The sequence below is a fragment of the Epinephelus fuscoguttatus genome, linkage group LG18, assembly GCF_011397635.1.
Source record: "Epinephelus fuscoguttatus linkage group LG18, E.fuscoguttatus.final_Chr_v1".
Lineage (NCBI taxonomy): Eukaryota > Metazoa > Chordata > Actinopteri > Perciformes > Serranidae > Epinephelus > Epinephelus fuscoguttatus.
In genome coordinates this window covers 7,270,101-7,295,076 of record NC_064769.1, presented here as the reverse complement: position 1 = coordinate 7,295,076, position 24,976 = coordinate 7,270,101, and the positions used below count along the sequence as shown (strand labels likewise).

Below are 24,976 nucleotides of genomic sequence, written 5' to 3'. Positions count from 1 at the left end.
TAGATTCAGTGCACATTTGTGTCAAGTCAAATAGAACTGAATTAAATTGAATTAAATAAATATAATTCTCACCCAACATCCTGTATTCATTTGTATGACGCATTTAGAGGTATTACATTCTTGGAAATGAAGCTTTTGTGACCGTGTTTTCTGTCAGATCTGATTCATTTCTGTGTTTCTAGGCTGGGAATACATGTCAGCCTGTATGACTGACTCCCCGTAGGGCTTTCTCTACTGTGACGCTGGTATGGCCTCTCCAAAGACCTGTCAACACATCAGGCCCGAGCTGTCTGTCTGCCACCCTGCAGCTGGCGGTCAGCAGGCCCAAAGGCTGCTGCAGGAGAAACACCAGCGAGCTTTGGGCCCTCGCTTTACACTCCAAAGCCCTTCAGCAACACTGTTACTGACAGGGCAATTACAGATGGAACAAATACAACACGCTGCACATGCAAAAGACATGGGAAGTAGCATTTTCATAGGTGGCCATTTGACAACAAAACACTGATCTGATATATTCTGCGTTTTCTTTTATTATCGTCTAGTTTCAAGATATTTTAACAATCTTGGAATAAATAAATAAATAATAATAACAAATAAATAAATGCAAATGAACAAATATACATTAAAAGTTGATTTTCTAATGTCACTGTACAACTGGTTTGTGTTTTTGTAGTCCCAACAGCTCCATCAAAGTGATACATATCTCAGTGTAGTGGATTGCTTTCCGAATTTCAGGAGCTGAATTCTGCTTGTTAAAGGTAAACTATGCAGGAATTGTTGGTCACTGTTTGTTAAAATCACAAGCAAAAGTGAGAGCCACCCCAACTTGGTGTTTTGTCCAGCTATATTTACGCTTACGTTTTTTACAGCACTGCGTAGCTTCCTCTGGGATGCGTGCTGCTCAGGGTCTGGCACCAGGGACCTCTTTAATAAAACTCTGCAGAGAATCCTCACTAAATGTTTGCGTATATACAAATGAGGAAATGTACATATGCCAGATAATATTCTGATTTATAAAACCATGTGTGTGCCTGCCAGTATGCAATTTCCTTTTATAAATCCCAGATCAACTTGGAATTGCCCGCACATGAACCAACCTCATATCCCGCCCTTTACACAGCCACATCCAACCATACATGGTCAATGCTAAGCGTCTCATTAATACTGATGCATAGATGTGAGCCAGCTGATCAGTGGTTGTTTATGATAAATCACGGCAACAACCGAGAGGAAACCCAAGAAAACGGATCGTCCTGATGCAGAGAGGTGGTGGTTGAGATGCTTGTGGGTGAACTGCAGGTTAGAAAGCACATAGCCTATTGTTTGGTGGGCAGTGGGGTCACACACTAAAGAAAAGGTAGTGGGAACATGTTGCTTCTGTTTTTAGTGCAGTGAGTTCATTAAACAGGACACTTCATGACAGGTGGTGTAAGATCAGATCTAAAGGTGAATGCCAAAAAAAAAAAAAAGAAAAAGAAAAGAATTACACCCTGACGTCTTTGCTTATTTACTAATTTACAAAATCTGTTTGTGCAGGTGGTGAAGATGTGTCTCCAGTGCGCTCTGACTCGTGTTCCCTGCAGCCATTTTACACACAAAAACTATCTGAAAACTAAAATGGTACCTGGTAGTCTTTGCACAGTATTAGAAGAGATAATAGAAAACAGTTGATGCAGTGTATTGCAATTCTTTAATGCTGTTTAATGTTAATTTGGATTTCTACAACTGGCTACGTTCATTTCATTAGTTATTCTCATTAATGTGATTGAGGTGAAAATGACTCAGTATATCCACGCTTATTATCAAGTAAAGGAAAGCTGAACTTGTCACCTGCCACAGCCTTGCACCATCCAGCTGTATACGGTGCTCTGCACAGCTGACCACGAGTGTCAGCAGCATACATTCTGGCCCTGACCCTCTCCTCTGAGCTTTGGTGGTGGGGAATGTGATGGTGAGACAGCACTAATGAAATATTGAGCGGGATTTGATTTAAGATTTAAGGTGACACATCTTTTGCAATCAAAAGGTGCTTATAGAAAAGTTCTGGCTCAGTGGCACAAACACCAATAACACTGCTGCATTTGAATGTTTATGAAGTGGATCTATAAGAAATGTGTGGTATCAGGTGAATTTAAATATGTGAGAAATCATTAAACGCATAATAATTCCTCTCACATCTAATTTCCACAGTCTGGCTTCAATTCACCACCTCACCATCTGTGTCGCCAGTTGCCCCTGTTTCCAAAATGTGCACCGCATGGGTCAGAGTTTCCCTAAATTTATGCACAAGTTTTTTTCCTAAGCAAAGTGGCGTACGCGCACTTCAAGCCCTTTTTTGTGCATACGCATGTTCATTGCATTATAAATGAGGCCCCTAGTCACTACATTTTCATTTGTCCCAACCTCACCTGCCCACTCTGCCTAGGAATGTCCCAAACACAGCAAAATAAGAAGAAAACAAGAAAATGCAGGCAGAGTCTCTGCAGATAGCAGTTACATATGGATGTAGATTTTGGGGAAAACACAAACGAGACAACCTCCTCAATATTTAGAACCAGGGAAGACACAAAGTGATGCATAAAATATTCACCAGAATGCAAAAAAAAAAAAAGTCTTTGATGCTTTAAATTTTCTGGTGGAGTACCCCAGATATTTCATAAGTGTGTCCCGCGATGTTGAAATCAAAACCTAGGCCCCTGTACACCACCAGACACTTCTAGTGGGTCATAAGTAAAGATTAAGAGGAATTACTCTTGTACGTGTCTATTCATTGTTTGTTTGTTTTTTTCTTTCTTTTTTGGGGAATCATGCATAGCCTACCTTTAAACTTTCAGTAGAGATGCATGCCCACAAGAAAAGCCCACATTTCTGGTCAGAAGGAGAAAATCACCGACTTTAAAACATCAACAGGTTTTTGGATCTGCAACAACCATTCCACTTTTCCGTATTTTGACACGATAAACGACACGTTAGGGCATGTTAATCAGAGCATGCGCTGCTGCATGTAAACGAGAGTGCAATATTCATTTTTGTTAGCCATGTAAACAGCTCAAGGCTCATTTATGCTCAACGTAAGATCCTGAGACAGACGGAGCCATTTTGTCTATATTTGTGCACATTTTCTGAAAGATTTCCTATGAAATAGAGCAGTACCACCAGAAACCATGGGGGCAGTGTAGTGTAGTTTATGTGAGATATGACTGTAGGACACAACAAAGACATTTAAAAAATGGCGGAACAGAACAAATCAGTAATATGGTGAAAAGAATTCCCTGTCCACGTGTCCTGATGTATTTAATGTCCTCAGAGACCTGCCGCTGTAAAGAGTAGATATTACAACCTCATCTACCGTGGACTCATTTGTTCCTGCATGAAACTCTAATGCCATCTATCGGCTCTATCTATTGTGCAAATTTCTCTCCTCCGACCCGCCTGTGGGCAGACTAGGTGTGCATATCAAACGGACCCAAAGGACTAATACGCCACTCCACATGCGCACTGCACAGAGGAGCCGCGGAAACTCAGTGGTAAATGGGTCATCTGGGTTGTCAGTGATTTCTAGCCTAAAGTTGTGCGTAAATGAAACTGTAAATGTCACCTTATTTATAACTAACACTACTGATGGCTCTTAATCGTGTTTATTTATGCTGGTTATAAATAGCCTACACATATCGGTTCATTAATAGACTACTTACAGTAGTTTTATTTTGTAAGCAGCTTGACTTTAGTTTAATAGCAGCACTTGTTCTATATTCTTATTTCTGAATGTAATTTCAGGTAGATCTAGTGAAGATGTTGCTTGCTTTATAATTCTTTTATGCTGGTATCGGCAGCCATTTAACACGTGCAGTAAATGTCCTGTTGCGAGACCTCTTGCGGATTTTTTGAGTACTGCTCATAATATTATGTAGTCACCTGTATCTAGCAGACATTGTGTGTGAAATTGTGTAGCTTACTGTTTTCAGTTAAAATAGTTTATACAGCTGTATAACTGACTGTTTCCTCCACAGTCAGACAATTTGCTTGTGTTCCTTTGGATTACCACAACGTCACACATTGTTACTTGGATGTCTCTTTATAGTGAGTAGAGCATTCAGTGTATATATCTGCCTTTACCTCTGTAGGACATTATTAAAGATTGTTGACTAAACTTCTGGATTCTGACCAAAGACTTAGGCCAGCTTTGTGTTCGCCAGCATCTCAATGCACATATTTCACATCTGTGCCAACATAAAGGAAGTATGGGCAGTGACTTTTACAACATTTGAAATGGACGTATTATATTTTCATATATCAAGGAAGTATAAATGAGCCCTCAGCAGGAATGTTGTCTTTTTCGGGATACAGTCCAATAACCATATATGCATGTAAACACAGTGAATGTGTCAGGTATTTGACATGTAGGTAAATATAAGTATTGGATCAGATTAGATATTGGAGATATGCAATATAAAAGGACTTGCATCTCAGCTATTGACCCTAGGAAGAATAGCAGCCATTGGCATCTGCTAATCAAAAACAGTAACACACATACCAGACAACCTGAAACAGGCATGATCTGTGAAATGATTCATTTACAGATGGCTGACGTGTTAAACACAGTTGTTTCTGGTTTCATTTAGCACAAGAGGATATATCCTCAGAACAGGCCTTGAAACACGAGTATTCTAGCATTCGATATCACAGTGTCTCAATGTCACTAGTGGTAAGGTGATACAATACAGCCATTTTTTTATATGATTGTGTCTATCAGGAAGTATTAATAAAATAATCTTTCTATATTAAGCTGAACATGCTACTCTATTTGTATCTGCAGTCCCTGGAGTGGAAAGCATACACTGAGGTGTTGAGACTGGGTTAAGTGCCCAAATAGAGCGTGGCAGGTTGATGTATGGTGTTTCTGCTCACCTTTGCTCTGCGGGATTAGATAAAACATCAGTCTGGATCCGTCATTCGAACATGCTGCACAGCGACCTAAAGCAGCCCGAGAGACTTTGGTGCAATGCAGCAATGAAATGAAGTAGGAAATGTGTTCTAACTAACTTTGTGCAGATGATGAGACAGCGACTCCCCCGGCCATGGATGTGTCTAAACCAAAACTCACCATCCTATGGCTTCAGGACAACAAATAAATGACCTGCTGCTGTCTGGATTTACACTGCACCATTTCCTCCATCAGTTTTGTTAAATGAAAGCACAAGTGAGTCGGAATTTTTTAAATTAAACTATGTGTACTTAGAAGGGAGCCAGTGCTCAATATGTGACGGCTCACCAGAAAAATAACAGTATTTGTCAAAATGACTTTGAGAATATACTTGTTTGCCTTTTTGCCGAAGTTCAGTGAAAGGTCTGAAACACTCTTGTATCTGTGCATCCAGCATGCATCTAGAGCTGGGAAGTTCTTCACTAGCTTAGCATAATGACTGGAAGGGGGGGACAGCAAGCCTACAGAGAATTATCCTGTAATGTGTTAACACCAAATGCAAGGCAGATTTTCATTTTGCGTTACTCACGCGCATTTTAGGCTAGAATATTTCGTGTTGACTCGCTTCATACGCACAAAAAACTTATGCCATACGCGTATGAAATTTGGATGAATGAACTTCCACTAGTATGTCCTCAGGGTCATACGTCCCTGGAGGATCTCACTGCTGATTGGCTATCGCAGCATGAATTTGTCACTGAAATTTAGGTTTTTCAACTCTCGCGAATAAGCGTTTGATACGAAATCGCGCTACTGGCTTAATTCGCACCACTTAATACACATATTTCACATCATTTGTGTCACATCCACCTTTGTCGCCCGGTGGGAATTCACGTCTAATGGCTTTTTAAATTGACTTTACATGTAATTCCTTTGTGCAAACTGTTTTATTCATGCCTGGTATGAACACAACATCAGGTCCCTGTCAGGAGGCAGGTTGAGATGGTGGATGGAATAAAAGATAAAGTCCGCACACCAGAAGCTGCTGTAATGTTACGTCTAAAAATGTATTTAGACATAACATTACGTCTAAATAAATGGTGTGCGGACTTTTCTTTTATTTCATACTTAACTTTTGGTCCAGCACCCAGCATTAAGTTTTTGGGATGTGCGTGCTACCTTTACCTGTTAGTGAGATGGTGGATGGGTCACGAACTTTGAGTCATCTTAAGGTACGTTGCCACCATGTTTCTTTTTTTAAACCTAACCACAGTAACTTTACTTGCCTAAGATTTAATTAGTACATATAAAAAAATAAATTTAAAATAAAAAACCTTACCTCCATACATTTACATAAGTTATGTAACTTTACATTACGTACGTGACATCATTCGTATATGGAGCTAGAACCGTCTCAAAATGAATGAAGTTTCATTGCCGAAACATTTTCATCAACGAAATTAACACTGATCCATATACTAAGATTTAGAAATAGACACATTTTACAAATTACATTATATCCTTATGATACATAATTCACATAAAGTTTGGGAGGTTAGGTTTAGGCAGTAAAGTTACTGTGGTTAGATTTAGAAAAACAAATATAAGGGATGCATGATAATATCGGCATCAGTATTGGCTGATATTGGCCTTAAAATTAACAAAGAATTGGCCAACATACTTTTTCTTTTTTTGCACAGTGAATGACATTGAAAAGCATTCTATTTCATGTCTCCATCTGCTGGTGGGCCATCATGATAAGCATATGCATGCATAATATGATGTTAATTCCACTAAAGAAGAGACTTGATACTAAACTAAAGAAGGAAAAAAGTGGACACTGATATCAGTTATCAGTCAAATGAGTTGTTACATATCAGTTTATCGGATATTAGCAAAAAATCCAATACCGTGCATCCCTAACAAACATAGTGAGGACATACTTTAAAACGACTTAAAGTTCACACAGTTCAGAGCACCAGTCTCCTGTGGAAAGTGCTGGAGGAAAGTCCTATGTTTTGTAACCCATCAACCTCCCCAACCTGCCTCATAGCTGGACTGCTCGGGACCACTTCCTTCTTTACTCCTGTCAGCACATTGATCATGTAATCGCAGCCTCCCAAAGTACGTGGGTTATGCACACATTTCTGGCTCATCTTAATGTGGGATACGTGCAGATTTTGGTGCATTGCTTTTTGTAGGAAAACGTTCACTCAGTGCAGTAGGAAAGCCTGGGGTGGCAGGTGTAGTTTGGTAAAAAAGAAAATGCCTCCTACATAAGGACTGCTCACAACAAGGTCTGTGGATTAACTTGAGTAACGGCGTCATGATTTCTGGAAAGACACATTGTTGTTTAGTTTTTCAATTTTTTTTTTATTTATTTTTTTATTACTTTCTTGGGGGTGTTTTGAGCACCACAAGCCAATGGCCATCTAGTTCCATTAAACTGGAGAGAAGGCAGACATCTCTACAGCCAATATCTCCAACACTCTGCAACTCGCATAAAACAATTTAGACTGATAAACAGCACTAATGGTGAGAGTAAAAATGTGTATTTTGACTTGGAAGTGAACTGGCTCTTTAAATAAAAACATAATCATCAAAGGTGGCAGATATACCTCAGATCATATGAGTGATTTTGGAGACCAATGAAAAACTACATATTTTGCCATTTAGATATAAAAACTGTTGCGATAGGTGGTTTAAAAAGGCTCAGTGACACTATTGACATGTTGTACTTTTACATTGCTGAAAATAGTCTCTGAAAAAAGTACATTACAGCAATAGACGCATATTCTACCTAAGCACAGTTCTCTTTGCAAACTTCCCTGAACTCATTTCCAGCGACGCAGCTCCTCTGGCTGAGTGCTTGACGTCTGAGACTAAAGGTCGAAACTCCGTGATAAACCTCATGATATGCTCTGAGAGTTTCTGCACCAAATGGCCAAGAAGAAAATAGCCAATCAACTCGCTGCACTGCAACACTGAGAGAACTTTTATAATAGAGGGGAAATGAATAATGGTGCATAACAGGCAGCCAGGTCTGTGTATAATCCCTGGTCTCAATTCACCTCCTCCATGCTGATCTGTGGTTCCCGCTCTATGACTGTCAATCTCTCCTCACTTCTTTCTTTCTTCCTGCTCTCTCTCTCTCTCTCCATCTTCTCGTCTCTCTCATCCGAGTGCACCAAGAATTTCAAAGTCATCATCTTGATGGAAATGCAGAATATGAAAAATATCCCTCTTCTGTTGACATTTCATTATTCACGATAAGCTAACCGTTCTCCTCCTTATGCAAATGGTCATTAATGCTGACATTTAGAAGTCTGTCCGTGCACTTTGAACTCCAGAGATAATTCTTTTAAGTCCAAATGTCCGGTCTGTCTTTGAAACAACCTATATCCTATGGTGTTTCCACACAACACATACTGCTGATGTAAAAGATGAAGATATATATTGTTATAAAGAAGCTACCACATTTCAACCCCCCCCCCTCCCCTCCCCTCCCCCCCCTCCCACACACACGCACACACACACACACACACACACACAGGAAAGCTAATATCATTTATGGCTGCTTTTATTTCCTTTCTGATGGCGACTCCCCTTCGCCTTCTGCTGTGATGCTGTGATTGGGGTTATTATAACAGCACCCTTATGATGTGATTTTAGCAATCAGCAGAAAAATTCCTGTGAGCTCTGAATCAGCAGTCCACGGAGAGAAGAGAAATGATTTCCTCGCAGTCGTGCTGTCACGGCCCGCTGACGCCATCCAGCTACGTTCATTAATCACTCACGCAAACGCACACACGGAAACACGCACATACGGTAGATGCATGCGGGCACACACGCATACACTCTGCAGGTGCATACTCTGAGAGGACATGCTGTGCAGGATAAAATGGAGGAATGTCTTCTGCGGGACATTGATGTATTCCAAAAAAACTTTCTCTTAAAAATTGTGGTTTTGAAGTGGGGAATACTGAGCAACAATATGTTAATGCAAGTGGTGTGCACAGAGCCCCACAGGCGTTTTGCAGTGCCCACAGATGGCTGCAGTGGACAGTTGCTAATGCACATCGTGTAAATAAAAGTACATGCCAAGCTCAGCAGATGCTACATGAGTGAGGTTTGGGTTTTGAGAGAAATTAACATAGGAGTCCTCTGCAGTCGTGCTGCTTAATATGCAATAAGAGGTCTAAAAGAGAAATGTGGCCAGCTTTAGGACTGTTGGCACAAGTTTTACACTTAAATTAATCTTTAAAGAACTGCTTCAATGTTCAGCCTGAATTTGTATTTTTCATGAATATGCTTGGAAATATCTGGGTCAAATACAAGAAACACACAAGAGAATCAAGAATCGGCTTTCTTTGATTTTTAATAGGGATGCACTGAAAGTTCGGGGCTGATACCGATATTAAAAACAATTTGGCCAATAGCAAACACCAAAGAGTTTTGTTGTTGTTGTTTATTTTGTTTTTGTTTTTTATTTCCCCTTTTGTGACAGGAAAAAACAAATATCATTATAAAAAGAACTGCTTTAAAGTCATTAAGGTCTTCATTACACTAGCTTTGAATGAGCACAAATTCAATCATACACATTTAAGAAACCTTTATTATAACCTTCTTTCACTAAATAATGTCGTTAAAAACAAATAACTGCTTCAAAAGCATTTTAAATATAAACATTATAAATTTCTCCTTCAAACAGCTGTATTTATTCAAGTTTCTCGCCAAAAACTGCATTTTACAAGATTACATTTGACCACATCACGATAACACCATAATTTACTTTGTCTAATACACATTTTTGCTGAATACAGCTTGACCGCATCAAGATGTATCTCAATGCAACCACCGTTAGCTGTCACGTTGCATTCCATTTACTCCGGAAGCCGGAGATCAGAGCTGGGAATGACGTCACACCCGAGCTGACCTTGTTCCAGTGCAACAAGTCAGAAAACCAAGATGTTGTTCGCAATACCAGTTTTAGTCAGGTTAGCTATTGTTAGCAATACCAATTGATAACAACACACTACACTATATATGCACATACAAACACTGTAGCGTCATTTCCACACATAAATGTTAGACAGAACTGTGTAATGAGACACAATTAAGACAGAAATGCTAATTAACAGTATTTTATTACAGCTTTAACTACTGTTGATGAGCAGCCATCTTGATTCTGAGGTCAGGGTTGGTGAGGCTCCTCCAACATTCAGAGTAACTCTGATTTTAGGGGGCATTCCATTTGAAATTTCTGACCGGGAACTTGGAAATTCTGACTTTCCAGTGCAAATGAAGTGCACCATTACTTCTGGCCACTGGCTACTGACAGCTGATGTTAACTAGCTCTCCTCCTATAGATTTCAACACAGATTTGTTGTTCAAAATATAGCATTATCAGGACAAGTGAGTTTATTGCGTTATTTTTGTACTGAAGGAGTCCCGAGGAAGATCTCTGTTCATCCCAAACTAGTTTTCTGTCAACTCCAGAATGGCAGGACATTAGTCTCAAGCTCTGTTTTTTTATTGTCCACCGCCATCTTTGAATGTAATTTTATTTGTTGATAGTCAACAAAGCAAACCAAAAAAAAAAACAATATTCAGTGCATTTTCATGGCAATTTATCGATTTATTGTGTTAGTCCCACTTAAATCGTATTACATCGGGTTTCTCAAAGTCGGACTAACACGCCCACATAATGCAATTGGGAGATGAACTACTCCTGCATGTATACAGTCAGTCAGACCAAAACAGGTCGAGGTGCTCTGCACATGCTCCTCAGCTTCCACCTGACTTTGACCTGGAAGTCAAAACCATTAAATGCGAAACAGTAGAAGAAGCCACTATAACATGGTGATATAAACATCCAGAGCCGTTTTTGGATTGGCGAAATGTACAGAGTTGTAAAGTTGTCCATCTTGGTACCAGTTTGCTGGTAGCTAACTGTAGCTAACTTGTTTGTTGATTGTTTGGTCTGTGACGTAATAGGTCAACAGGAATAAGGTCCGATACTAACAAGCTGAAAGGAGGTGTATCACCACCTATAGTAGCAGAGTTGGACATGTACTTCGATCAATAAAACGATTCCCCTCCTGTGCTTGTATACTGGGACAAGGACAGTTGTCTATTTAAATGGCCTAGTTGAGCTATAACCGTAGTTTGACTTCACTGTGCATGTAAACGTACTAACTGATGTGCAGACGAAAAATTGGTGCATCTCGAGCTCTAAGAAGTCAGTAATAGTGATGCATGATATGCCGATATGTAACAACTTATTTGGCCAATAATTGATACCAATATCGATATATTCACTTTTTTCCCCAACTAATTTTAAGGATCATCAAGTCTCTTCTGTAGAGGAATTAACATCATATTATGCATGCATACTCTTATCGTGATGGCCCACCAGCATGTGGAGACATAAAATAGAATACTTTTGTGCAAAATAGGAAAAAGCATGTTGGCTGATTCTGACAGTTCATTTTAAAGCCGATATTGGCTGACACCAATAACATTATCGTGCATCCTTAGTAGGCTACATACTATTTGTTCATACTATTTATTTTGTGCAGGTACGGTACATTTAGCATACCGTAGCTCTACTAATGCTTATGTACATATTTCATCATCTATTTCATCCCTTCACCAGTACCTGACAGCTCCTTGCATTTTCTTTTTGTTTTTAAATACAGGATTGTTTTCAGTCTTAACACCCACAAGGTGAGAGCTGCTGTACAGGCTGCCAGCCATGTGGCCATCTTAAAATAGAGTTTAATATACTGCAAATTTTTCATCACTCAGCAAAGCCCCTTGACTTTGTAGGTTTTACCAGCTGAAACAATCCCCAGTCACCCATGTGTCTGCTGTCCTAGTCATTGGCAAATCAGGGCAGTGGACAAAACACACAGCACAGGCCCTACAATAAAGAAAAGTAAAGCTTAGCCATGTTTGTAGTTAAGTTGAAAAAATGTTGATCTGTGGAAAGATAGCATTTTTTCATCCCAAGTTGACTGCAGACATCTGTAAGATTGAGAGCAAAGCTTTGAAGATCTACACCCACTGCTGGAGAATAGGTTAATAGGTAGGGCTGGCACATAATATGGAGAGTGACATCTTTTTACAACTGACTGCAGATCTGGAGACTTTGTAGGCAAACTCAAGATGATTAATTTAATGAAAAGCTTGATCTGACTTCCAAACATCTGAAAAGGAACGTTGAGGCATTGGAAACGTATTCCTCTGCCTCCCAAAAAAAGAAACATGCTGATGAAGAGGCACTTAAAACACGCAGCCTCAAGAGGCTACTGAAGGAGCATGGCCGCCAGGGGAGCGGTGGAGTGGGGCTTTAGATTAAAGGGATGAACACACACTACATTATACAGCAGCATCATGCCTTCCAGCTCAGAGATCCACTGAACACAAATGAAGAGCAGAAACACATAAATTCACAGATTCACAAATGCAGTGCTGCAAAGGGAACTATCAAACAACACAGCACTTAATTTGGGTTCTCCTCCTGATGTGTGCACACACAGCACACACAGCACACACACACACACACACACACACACACACACACACACACACACACACAGCTGCCTGATTGCTTGTATATAACGATGACTGTGAGGGTTCACTGACTGCTGGAGTTTGACCAGCTGCTGTGGGGGTCCCTGTGTGGATGCCCAAACTGTGTGTGTGTGTGTGTGTGTGTTTTTCAGAATTAAAGAAATAGTGCAAAATTTGGGGAAATACACTTATTCACTTTTTGCCGACAGTCATTTGAGAAGATCATTCTTTTTCATGTTGGTGCGGTAAATTTGGAGCTACAGTTAGCAGCCAGTTAGCTTATCACAGCATAAAGACTGTATGGGAGACACACAGCTAGCCTAAGTCTATTTGAAGGTGACAAGATCTGCCTAGCAGCACCTGTAAGGACCCGGACACACCACATAGACGTCAAAGAAATAGCAAGGTCAAAGGCTGAGTGTTGCATCACCTCACGCTGCCTGTGTCTCAGCCAGAAAGTTGAACTGGAACACAAAGCAAAGACTACAGCCGATGGCCAACGAGCACATATGTTCTATACCTGCGTGACAGGAAATATCTCTCCATACCAGCAGCCGGCAATAGTCTGTATTCGTCATTCAAAAAGAAAAGAAAAGAAAAGAAAGAAAGAAACCTGAAGTACAACAGGACGGATACTAATTAGCTCATAGGGAGGGATTTCTCTTAGCAACAGGCTCAGATCATGCTTAATCGGCCAACAGTGGACAAGAGCTAGCTTTGCTGGCATGTACATACAGAAAACGGAATGCTATTAAATAGATATATGTACAGCCAGTGGCTTAAGGTTACCATTGGCCCTACTGCACACTATTGTGACAGGCCCTAATGCACGCTAGTTACTAGGCGCACACACACTAGTGGCAACTGTTTACAAAAAAAATCCAAAGGAATCTAATTTAGCTTTGCTACTTCTTCCTCCTGTTCATTTTTGTCCTTCTTACTACTGCTTTTATGTTTTAAAGGAATGACTGCTCACTGGACTTGTAAGTGAGCTCAGTTTCTCCTCTGTGGTGTTCTACAACCATCTATTGTTGGTTTGTGTGCATATTTGAATGGTTAGACGATGCTCCCCTCTCCCCTCTTTCCAGGCTAGTGATTGGCTGACAGATTGCAACCTAGCTTTTCCTCATCATGACATGTGGTGCATATGCATGTAAGACAGACCTTCTTTTGTGTTTGGATGGAACCCAGATAACAATCAATAATAAATGGTTAAATTGACTGAATAGATGCCTGCATTGTCAGCTGCTGAGCTAAAGCAAACACGCAGGTAAAGGGGCCTAAGACAAACATTCATTTACTGACTTGGGTGTTTGACAAATATCTATTCAAACTGAACCTTTATCCTGTCAGAGAACGGCCCTGCAGCAAACACCTGGTTTTATTTCTCAATGTTTGATCCAGTCAAACTTCCCATTCAGCCTCGTGGGACAGCTTTATGCAAAACTCATCTGTCACTTTCCTCCTTTTTGTTCCACTTGCAGCGTGGAGCTACAACTGCAGCCGACACAGCGGCTCCACGGCTGAGCACAGCCCACAGACCACGTACAGGAAGGAGCATCAATCACAGCGGAGTCTTTTGACGCTAGTCGCGTCCCATAATTAGATTTCGGGCTGTCCTGCTGCCTGGAAATCAATCCTCCCTTGCGAGGCGGCGGCACAGTGCGCTGTACAGTTAGATGACTGTCCTCACACTGCATCGAGCACTGACTCCTGAGTAATGGATGGAGCCCCCCCCCTCTCTCTCTCTCTCTCTCTCTCTCCCTCTCTCTCTCTGCGCAGCTCACTGCAGATTCCCTCTGCCTGCATGTGCGCGCTCGGCGGACGGGAAAGCTCGGGGGTTGCCTCCGCCGTGCGTGTGTACCAACTCATCTTTCCACGACTGTTCAGCACGTCAGGATGGTAACACCCTGGCATCATCACCACAACCACCTCACACACGGTGGATCTGGAAAGTCACTGCATTGATTGTTAAATCGTGCGCAGGGTCCTTTTTTTTTTACTGCATTCAGAATAAAAAAAACTTTCCTATTATGAATCAGGTGCGTGTCTAAGAATATGCTCTTATTAAAAAGAGACACATATTCTTATCAAATAGGCCACAATACGTATGGTGTAATCTTTTTAATAACGATTATGCTGAACAACTCTCAGAAAGTTATCCAACTTTTCCGTCAATCGTGCGCACAGCGGCTTTATTTTATTGCCATTGCAAAAATTTTCATCATCAGGTGCATCCGACATCCCCTCTTTCCATTTTGCATATTAAATGATCCAAAAAGGCAGATAAAGATAGATAGGATCAATATGTTCCCCTACAGCGGAGTGCGGAGGGAGATGAAGTTATAGTTTGGCACATTTAGAAAGCAGATAAATACTCACATCATAGAGAGGAGCAGATGCATCGTACCGAGCTCGATGAGTCGCCCGCTCCCTTGTCCCCCCCTCTCTACACAGCAGCAGAGATAGAAAGCATCGCGCCGAAGATTTTTTCTTGTCTTCTTCGATGCAGCGGTTTCTCTGCTGCAGTCCAAGGAAGACGAGAGATGCTGAGAGGCTGAGGGGAGGTGGGAAGCGTGAGTGTGATGGGGGGAGGAGGAGGAGGAGGAGGGGAGGGGAGGGGAGGGAGCAGACTGGAATCAATAGTAGGCCTGTATCCTACGGACAATAGTGAGTATTTCCCCGTCTGATACAGTACAACAGCATGTGGCGAAGGCTCCGTGATGCAGGAGGGTTGGCAGCATCACAGGCTGCCGAGTTTAAAGGGAGGATGAGCACAAAGAGGAGGAGGAGTGAGGGCTGAAAATGTGGCTCCTGGGAAGAAGTTTACTGAGGGATGACAGGACTGTTGCTGGATCTGCAGCATCAACTTAAAAACCACTGGAGCTTATACTGCCAAAGTCACGCAGTGGAAGCAAATAATCTGCTATAAATTCAATTTAATAATCTCAATTATGATCAAGATTTTAAGATTCAAGGTTTCTTTATTAGTGCCCAGGGGTAAGTTTGCTCATCCATTCATTCATTTTCCATCCTCAATTATTCTCTTAGGGGGGGCCTGGAGCCTGTCCTGGCTGACATTGGGCAGGAGGCAGGGTTCACCCTGGACAGATCACCAGACTATCACAGGGCTGACAACCAATCAATACAGCCAGTTTAGAATCGATAATTAACCTGCATGTTTTGGATTGTGGGAGGAAGCCGGAGTAACTGAAGAAAACCCACGCTGACGCAGAGAGAACATGCAAACTCCGCACAGAAGGGCTCCCTCACTCTAGGTTCCAACCTCTCACTGGGTTTGAACCAGAAACTCTCTTGCTGTGAGGCGACAATGCTAACCACTGCGTCACCATGCCATAAGTTTGTTGTGCAGATGGGAAACTCAGCATTCTAGCATTCCAAAAGAAGATATGACATCAATACAGATTTAAAGGACATAAAAACGAAACACATTACAACAAGTTTCATCTACCTCAAATGAGGTGTCCATTCCTTGATTACCCAAGTTATTCATATTTCTTTAGTCCATAAGGGTCCTCAGATCAAAAGAATCTAAAGGGCTTTTCATAAAAGGTAATCGAAGTTGTGAGTATTGTTTTAACAGGATAAAGTGGTGTTAATGTCGGTATGCCAGGCGCCGTAATCCTCAAGTACCGTAAATCTTTATCTCAAGTTCAAGAAACCAAGTGAGGATCCTTCTGAGGTTTTGGTGGAAGAGACATGCCAAAATGTTTCCCAACCTGGCAGTGATTGCAGAATGCTTTCACCATCTTGGCATCAAGTGCAGCCAGTTAAAGAGACTTTTCCTCAGCTGGATTTGTAATTCAAGAATGGAGAACCGAGCCTAATGTGAGCGACTGCAGCCTGTGCATGTTTATTCAAGGGTGTGGGTCAGGTCCTGGGACTTTTATTAACAGGTGTGGGCAGGTGTGGCTTTGACTTAATGACGAGTAATGGGTCACAGGATTCTCATGGTCAGTTCTGCCTTTTGGCTGTCAACATCTTGGTTTTGGGGGGCCAGAGGTGACCATATAAGGACGGGGGGTTGGAGCTGTTGAGGAGTAAGGGCTGGATCTAACTCATAGACAGTGGCAACGCCTCACAGACAGCCTGTCACTCAAGTGGCCCCACCCTTAATTATGAGTAACTTTGGGCCTTAATAAAACATAAACAGGTGAGTTATATAAAAAGACTACCCCCTGTGCAGTTGTCATGAATGTTAAAATTAGCTATAGAGACAAAAATGTTTTTTTTGTACCAGGCTTTAAACATGTTTATTTCAGCTGTAAATTTGGGGATTTTAACATGGGGGTCTAAAGGGATTGACTCAGTTTTGGAGCCAGCCTCAAGTGGTCATTTGATGAACTGTTTTTGGCATTTCCGCATTGGCCTCATTTTTCTGCCTCGTAGGTTGCTGCTTGGTTGAGACTCACCTGTGAGCTTACAAGCCTATTTGACCAGTCCCTCCAGGATTTCATGGGCAACAGATAATGTGCTCTGTTATGTTCATAACACACAGAAACACATAAGTGAAAAAGACAAAAGATTAGAAATTTAACACATTTACTTAAATTAGTTTGCAATAGGCAGATTAAAGCATCGCATCTCGTTCCCACTTGAATCAGTCAGGAGAGAGAACTCCACAATTGTATCTTCTGTTTGAGTGGTGAGACTGTGAGACCCACGTTACTGACCAAACACTAAGCTGTCACTGATGGCCGTCAGAATGTATAGGGATTTAACACTTAATATAACATGTACATCACTGCGCCTTCTGAGTTTGCTGTTGACTGCTTCAGTGGAGGCATGTCGCTGTCTCCCCTGACAGAGAGGTCTCTGATGATGCAAGCAGTGCACTCATCTGTGACTGGAAAGAGTCTCCTCCTGTAGCTGCTGTAGTGTTTTTGTGTGTACTTATGCGTTTGTTTGTTGTTGTTTTTTCCATCAAGTTTCATATTAAGCTATTTAATGTTTTGGATGGTCCTTACAACAGAGGACACGGAGTTAACAGCATGTGTTACTTCTTTCCAGGCCTTTGATTTACCTGTTTCTGTCACACCACAACTAACAGAACAAAAGAAAATATTTTTCTCAGTCTCAGAGCCTGGAAAGGTTTTCTCTCTCTCTCTCTCTCTCTCTCTCGCTCTCTCTCTCTCTCCCTTTGTTTGCTCCATGTTCGCAGGTCCACAAGATGCACCTATCCATAGTAATTATCATCTCCTTATATGGTGGTCCCCGGCTATTCATGGGTGGTGATGTATGTTAATTGCTGACTAGCAGGAGCATAATCAGTTTCTGATTGATTGGCATTCATGAACATACACACGTGCCTACAATCAAATCTGATTTTCCAACAGTCTTTGTAAATCTGGTGTAGATTTTTAGTACCAAGGTTTTTATTTGCAAACCTACTCATAGATTTCATGAATGAGACCCGATGACTGTTACGACTTCAAATGACCTCAAACATCCCACAAAGCATTTGTCAACTGACTTTATAAAATGTTATGTGCTAGATTACCAGGATGCTTCAATCAGAGTTTAATGATTATTATCATCATTGTCATCTATAAAATGTCAGAAAGTTTCACAGATATCTGTAACAGGTGTCACATGTTACCAGCAAACATGACAAATGTCTTGGTCTTGTCCTTGTCTACAAGGTTACTGGACGGTTACAATTATCTTTAAACACCTCGCTGAGGCTTCAGACGTGGTGTTGACACTTCAGAAAAGGCCATTTTTGCAGTATTACTAGGTCATCAAGTAATCATAATAATAGCCTACTGGCAGTTGTCATCAGAATATATTTAATTGTTGACTTCCAAATGTAAATTGATCCTAATGATTGTCCCACTTGACTTAATGTCTTAAGTCCAAACACTGATGGAATAAGACAATGATTTACCCAGCAATATTTCCTAGACACTCCAGTAGCCCATATCGCTCTTTGTCTTTATACTGGAAAACATTGGAGGGACCGTGCAATCTTATAGTGCAAAAACACTCGGAATTATTGTAAATGAAAATGGCTCTGAAATCCTCAAGAACAATTTACTGGCGTGGGTCCTCATAAGGTTTTATTTGATGATTATGATATGTAAACAACTGCTGAATTTGCTGTGTTTAAGTGGTTTACTAATACAACATATTGTTAAAAAGCTATAAAAGCTCCTGTTGGTTTGATTGATGCTGACCATTTCAAGATACAACCACCAGTGCAGATTCAATACACTTCAGTCAGACAAACAATGAACAGTTATAACTCACCTATGAAGCATTATTATAATCCATACATCGATTATGTGCCAACATAAATGGTGCTCATACAGCCCTCATATACTCCTAAAGGTCCAGACGATCTAAATCCAGTGAAATATATAGTCCAAAAACATTATTACATCCATGAATATGCCTAAACTGCCATTGCATCTTTTCAGACGTTCCTATTTCTACACATATTATTCATAATATCTGTTTTCAGGTAAATGAGTGGACAACTTGCTGTGAAAATGGTGGCTGAATTCTGACCTTTTGGTTGACACCCCACTCAAGCTCATAGGAGCGCCCAGGCCTGCCCCATAGCCAACAAAGGCCTGTGTTGAAAGAAAGGGGATGCCTTACTTTCTAAGGTCTCAGAGTCAATCAGCAGCCAGTGACTGGCCTCAAGACTCGTAGGCCTAGTAGTTAATGACACTCCTGATCTTCAGTGGAGTTTTTAACCTGTTATTATCATCATAGGCTGTTATAGATGAACACATGGCTCCTCTGTTGTTTTAAGGGAATAAGAAAACAGCCTTTGTTAGCAATTTAGGTTTTCTAAAAGTGTATTGATTAGGGGTGTCAAGCGATGAAAAAAAAATCAAATTAATTACATGCTACAAAGCTGCAGGATTTTGGACACAATTGTCTCCCTGTCCTCTACCTCCGAAATTGGTCTGCAGGCCAGTGTAATCCATTTTGCAAGGGAGTTAGTTTGTCAGTCACAGGGAGACTTACTCAGTTTGCATCTGAATGCGTAGTCGTGTGTGGCTTGATGAGGCTGGCTGCTAGTGCTGGCATCACAGTCTGTACTAGCTTGGACCTCTGGGTTCGCTGCTAAATGCTTTGCGTTGAGGGGATATTTCAGGCTTGCAGTACTCTGATGGTACAAAAATTCCTTACCCTAGAAATGACAGAGAACAGTGCTCCTATCAACAGTTCTATCTGGGTGTTTTTTAAATGTAAATGTTCCATTCATGACGGCAGCAGTGTCATCTTGTCTGCCTCCATCATGTGACAAAGCCACTGTGGCCTTCCATAACGCACTCAGTCAAAAGGCACCACGGAACGCAATCAATCAATGTAAATTTTATGAACGCGTCATTTTTTCTGTGATCAATTAATTGAAATTAATACATCATTCTGACAGTAAGCTGCAGCAGGTGAGAACAAAAATATATTTCTTATTCTTCAGAATAAACCAAATGAAAAAGATGTGCAGTGTATGTGTAATATTTTCTCATCTAAATCACATTTATCAAGCCACAATTCATTTTATTTGAAAGTCAATGACATTAGCCGAAACTTTGACCCTGTTGTCACATTCATCACAGACGTCAGGGACTCCAGCGATATACTTTGCAGCTGGAGGATAAGGTGGCAGCCTGCATCAAGGTCGAGACACCCAAGGAGGATCCTTTTGAGGTTTTATGGGGAAGGAGCACTCTTAAATGTTTCCTAACCTGGTAACGACTGCGCAGGATGTTTTCGCTATCCCGGCATCGAGCCAGGATTCGTAATTTAAGAACAGAGAATCCAGCTTAATGTGAGTGACCATAGCCTGTAAGTGTGGGCAGGGTGTGGGCAGGTGCAGCTTTGACTTAGACGTAATGATGGGTAACAGGTCAGTTCTAGTATGCAGCTTTTCGGGTATAGGCAGCGGTGGGTTTTCAAAAATGGACTTGTGGACCTCCATACCAACTGCAGCTGAGGATAATGGGTCATTACAAATCTCTATATTTACACCATCTTCCAAACTGACAGGAAAATATGATTTCTTAAAGGTAATCTTAACTGATGGTTTGCACTGTATTGTTATTGTATGTTGAGGGACATTGAGGAGATCATTAAAAGCAAACTTTCAAATGCTAATTGACAGTGGGGGAGATATTCCCAGAAACAGCAGTTCCTCCCAATTTGCAGCTATGTTAGGATCTGCTGGCACCAGCAGCTGCCAAATATAGATGCTGGCAGCAATCATCCCAAACAAAACTATCAATATATCTGTAACTATATAGTCTATTGTAAATATATAAGTAAAAGTCACATTTTTTAAAGGAACAGTGTGTAAAACTTAGGGGGATTTAGTGGCATCTGGTGGTGAGGATTGAGAGTGCAACCAGCATAAACTCATCACCTGTAAATATATAATTATATATATATATATAATATATATATAATGTCAAAAGTCAAGTAGAAGTAGAAAAAAGCAGAAAAGTAGAAAAGATGTGTGTATAATGTGCATGAAAATGTATGTATGCATGTGTGTATATTCATGTGAGCCAGTCCACAACAATAGCGACATGTCACTGTGAGTGAAACTAATAAACATGAATACATGCACAAAAATCCACGGAGAAAAGAAATGACAAAACAGCCGTTAAATGGTATTTTAACACCCTTTTATGGAGGAACAGTTTCTTTGCCAGGTAGGAAAAGCCATTCCATAATTTGGCACCCCTAAATCTTATCGAAAATTGACCTCTGCAAGTGAGGACATTTGGATGATGAAGATCTGAGGACTGACAAGTTGGGTAAGAATGAACCTGTGAATTTTCTATTAAATACGTCTTGAAGTGCCCAGGAATATTCCCTTCACTTGAATGCATCTTATGAATAAAAACACAAATCTGAGAAATATGTATGTCATAAGTGAGAATCTGAATAGAACACTTATTGTATTATACTCAATTTCAGCCAATATATCCTGCGAAACTTTAAGACATTAAAACACCTGAAAATATAAAGTGGTATATAAAATGGTCTCACAGTGGGGTTGTTGCAGATCGACTTAGAGTGGTTGTTGTAAAAATAGTAGTGAAGCCTGGTAGGGAGCTGTGTGGGCTGCAGCTCAGTTGACCTGCTGCAGTTTTCTGTCATCATCAGCAGGCTGACCTAAAGATCCTGTTACAGGTGAAGGGGTCTCCTGCTGCTGAGTGACCCAACAGAAAACTGACCCATGAACAGCAGCAGTAACCGCTCTCCTGCTTTAGTATGTATCAAGAAAATTCAGTAAGTCACATTAGCATGTGTTCACACCTATAGTTCACTTGTCCAGAACAAAAAGATAAACGATCCACTCTTGCCTTGTGGCTCCAGTCTGTTCAGGGTTTACCAATAAACCAAGATAGACTGACACATAGACTGACAGGTAGCTCAGTCACTGGACAGTTTCAGGGATGTCATCTTGCATCATCAGTCCCACATGGACACATCATAGAAAATCCAAACAGTTTATTGTGCTGAGTCATGCTGCCTCTCTCTGAGCCGTGTGGCTTTATTTATCATCGCTGTTGGTGGTGAAGAAATAGTTGTTTACAAGCATTATTTGACATCAGCTATGTCATAATAATGATGACAAAACACTTTATTTAGAGGAACATTGGAGAGTCAGGAGGGTGTGATAATGTTTATTTTGGTTTGCTTGTTTGTTCTTTTTAAATCTAACTTTTTTTAGGAAACAAGTAAACAACTAAGAAATAAAAAAAAATGAATGAAAAAAATGCAATAATAAAGATGAGTGTGTGAAGGGGTGACCATGTAATAAAAAGAATACGAGAAACTGGAAGATTGTAAAATCAAATGGAAGATATAATATGAATGGCAAATATGCCAAATCAAAAAAGATAAATCCTAGATGTGGATGGTCGCGGCTGATGTGTATTAGTGTTAACATTCAACCCTAGTTGAGCACAGGTGCATGTATACACACCGGTGACATGTGATATGATCAACACATCCAAACCCACTGCTTTATATATTAACCCACACACTAACAGTCTCTTAGCACATCATCTCAGGTTAATGTGTGTCAGCTCATCAGGATTCACTGCTGTCCTGTTTCATGCAAAGACGCAAAGTACAAATTTATTTTGTTCAGGTGAAGACATGAAAGAGTTAAAAACAGCAGAAATGGAATTGATCATGTTGAAAAAGTAGTTTGCTGTTATTAAGTTATCACTAAATGAAAATAAAACAACATTCGTGGTGTTACGTGGTAGTAGGGCTAATTGTGAGATAAAAGTGAATTTAAATGGCACTCTAATTGAAAGAATATATAAAACAAAATTCTTAGGAGTGATTATAGATCATTAACTATGTTGGAAGCCACACATAGAACATATTAAACTGAAACTATCTAAAAATCTGTTGCTGTTGTTTATAAAAACAAGGGAGTTGTTGAACAAGAAATGTTTCAATGTCAAATTTGGGGAAATGCAAATAAAATAAATAGACACTAATGATGAATATAAAGGGCCCTTAAAATAAACATAAAGCTGGTTATCGTGAATCCACAAATCAACTTTTTACAGCATCCTGCATCTTAAAGTTTAGTTGACATTGTGTGTTTATTTATCAAACATGTAAAGTGAAAACCAATGTAAAATACAGATGTGTTTCAGTTTGGGAGTCAAATTTTGGAATGGACTTAGCGCTAAGTTGAAATTGTGTTGCCCTCTGTTGAGCTTCAAAAAAGTATTAAAATGTAAAATGAATAAACTGTAAGATAATTGAGGATTATAAATTATTTATTAATTTATGTTTTTCTTTTCTTTAGTATTGTTGATGGTCTGGGTTATCCTTTGGTTGATATAGGATAGGCAAAAATAAGCCTTGGGCTTCAGCCTGTTCCTATTTTGGTTTTGACGGTGGAAAAAAATGTGTGAAATATTCTTTGTTTCTCCAGATGTATGTAACTGAAATAAAAATTACTCAATCATTCATTCATGCATCCACTCAGCAGAAGCAACACACATACATCAGCTTCACAGGTTGACACATCCCAGCTACTTCTGTCTATATGACACATTTACACTGTAAAATCCAAAGAGTTGATCTTACTTTTGAAAAATTTTAGGTAAGCGAAAGGTAAGTAACTGTAAATATTAGTCTTAAGTTATGTACCTTATAAATAATTTTACCTAAATGTATTTACTTAATTTTTTGAAGTTGCTGCAACTTAAAAATGAGTGAATTAACTTTTCTAGTTCTAAATGTTGGTAACTTAGATAAACAAAGTTAGTCTGACTTAAGTGCACAGTTGTGTTAATTCAGTAGAATTTAGAAAACTAATCCTGTCATGACACAAAATAAATATTTTACATACATATTTACCTAAGACAGTCAATTTCAGAAATTCCAATGAGTAACCACAAATAGTCTGTGAAGTCAGACTAACTTAGTTTACCTATTTGCTAACACTTAGAAATATAAAGTTACTTTCACTTGTCACTTTTAGATTGCAACAACCTAAACTTCAAAATTAAATATATCCAACTAAATTTAATGTAAACGTAATGATTAGATATAAAGTAAACATGACTCAAGACTAATAGCTAATTTACTCACCTTCTCCAAGGCAATCATTTACATAGATTTTTTTTAAAATAATACTTAAAAAGACAACTTTTCAGATTTTTCGGGACATTCCATTGTGTTGCAGGTCATACAGGTCATCACTCCATATTAAAGCATTGACGACAACTCAAAGACTTGTATGTACAGGTGTCACACTGGGCCTTACACCTTAAAGGAGCTATAGGTGCAGGCCACATTTGTAGTTTCTGACTTTGGTTGGATCTTTCTTACTGGAATGCACCTTGAGAGTCATGGTTGGCCTCTCCTTCTTATGTTGACAGGTTTGAACCTTTGACCTTTTATCTAAGAGCCATTTAAGTAGTAAGACAGTTGTTTATCTTTTGCTCTGATGATTTCACCAGGCGAGTTTCATGTCGATCCAAACCTGTTTGTGCTCCAACTTTCTGTCATCTAAAACTATCTGTGAGAACGAGACCTAGACCGCAAGAGCCCTGGATGCCCTCTATACCAGGAACTGCTACATAATCCTTACACTGATTGGCCGGTTGCCAGGGGGAGTACTGTTTGGAGGTGGAGCTTCTACTTGGATTCTTGTCAATGTCACTGCTGTGTTTCAGCATGCAGAATGACTCTGGATAGCAATGGTTTCTGATTGGCTAAGGCAGACTTACAGCCGCTCTGTTCCTTCTTGTTGTGGCACCTGTTGAATAAAGATTGATTTCACTTCAGTGTTTTCTTCCAATTCAAGTCGCTTCTCTGCATTTCCAGGCTGCCTGCTGCTCTCCTCGTGTTTGCCGTGCCTCACCCGACACTAAATTTAGCGCTGCAGCTCTGGATCTTTCAACGTATGATATAAAAATAGCGAGGAGGGAAGTCTGCTCACCACTCAGCAGA

General features: G+C 40.2%; 1 protein-coding gene across 1 annotated transcript in view; it reads right to left on the bottom strand.

The window, feature by feature from the left end:
* Positions 1 to 15,037, bottom strand: part of LOC125905753 (synaptic vesicle glycoprotein 2C-like) — a 78,118-nt gene extending 63,081 nt beyond the window's left edge. The window contains exon 1 of the mRNA XM_049603942.1: positions 14,885 to 15,037. The gene's annotated coding sequence lies outside the window, so the exon portion shown is untranslated. The remainder of the gene's footprint in view (positions 1 to 14,884) is intronic.
* Between the last annotated feature and the right edge of the window lie 9,939 nt (positions 15,038 to 24,976).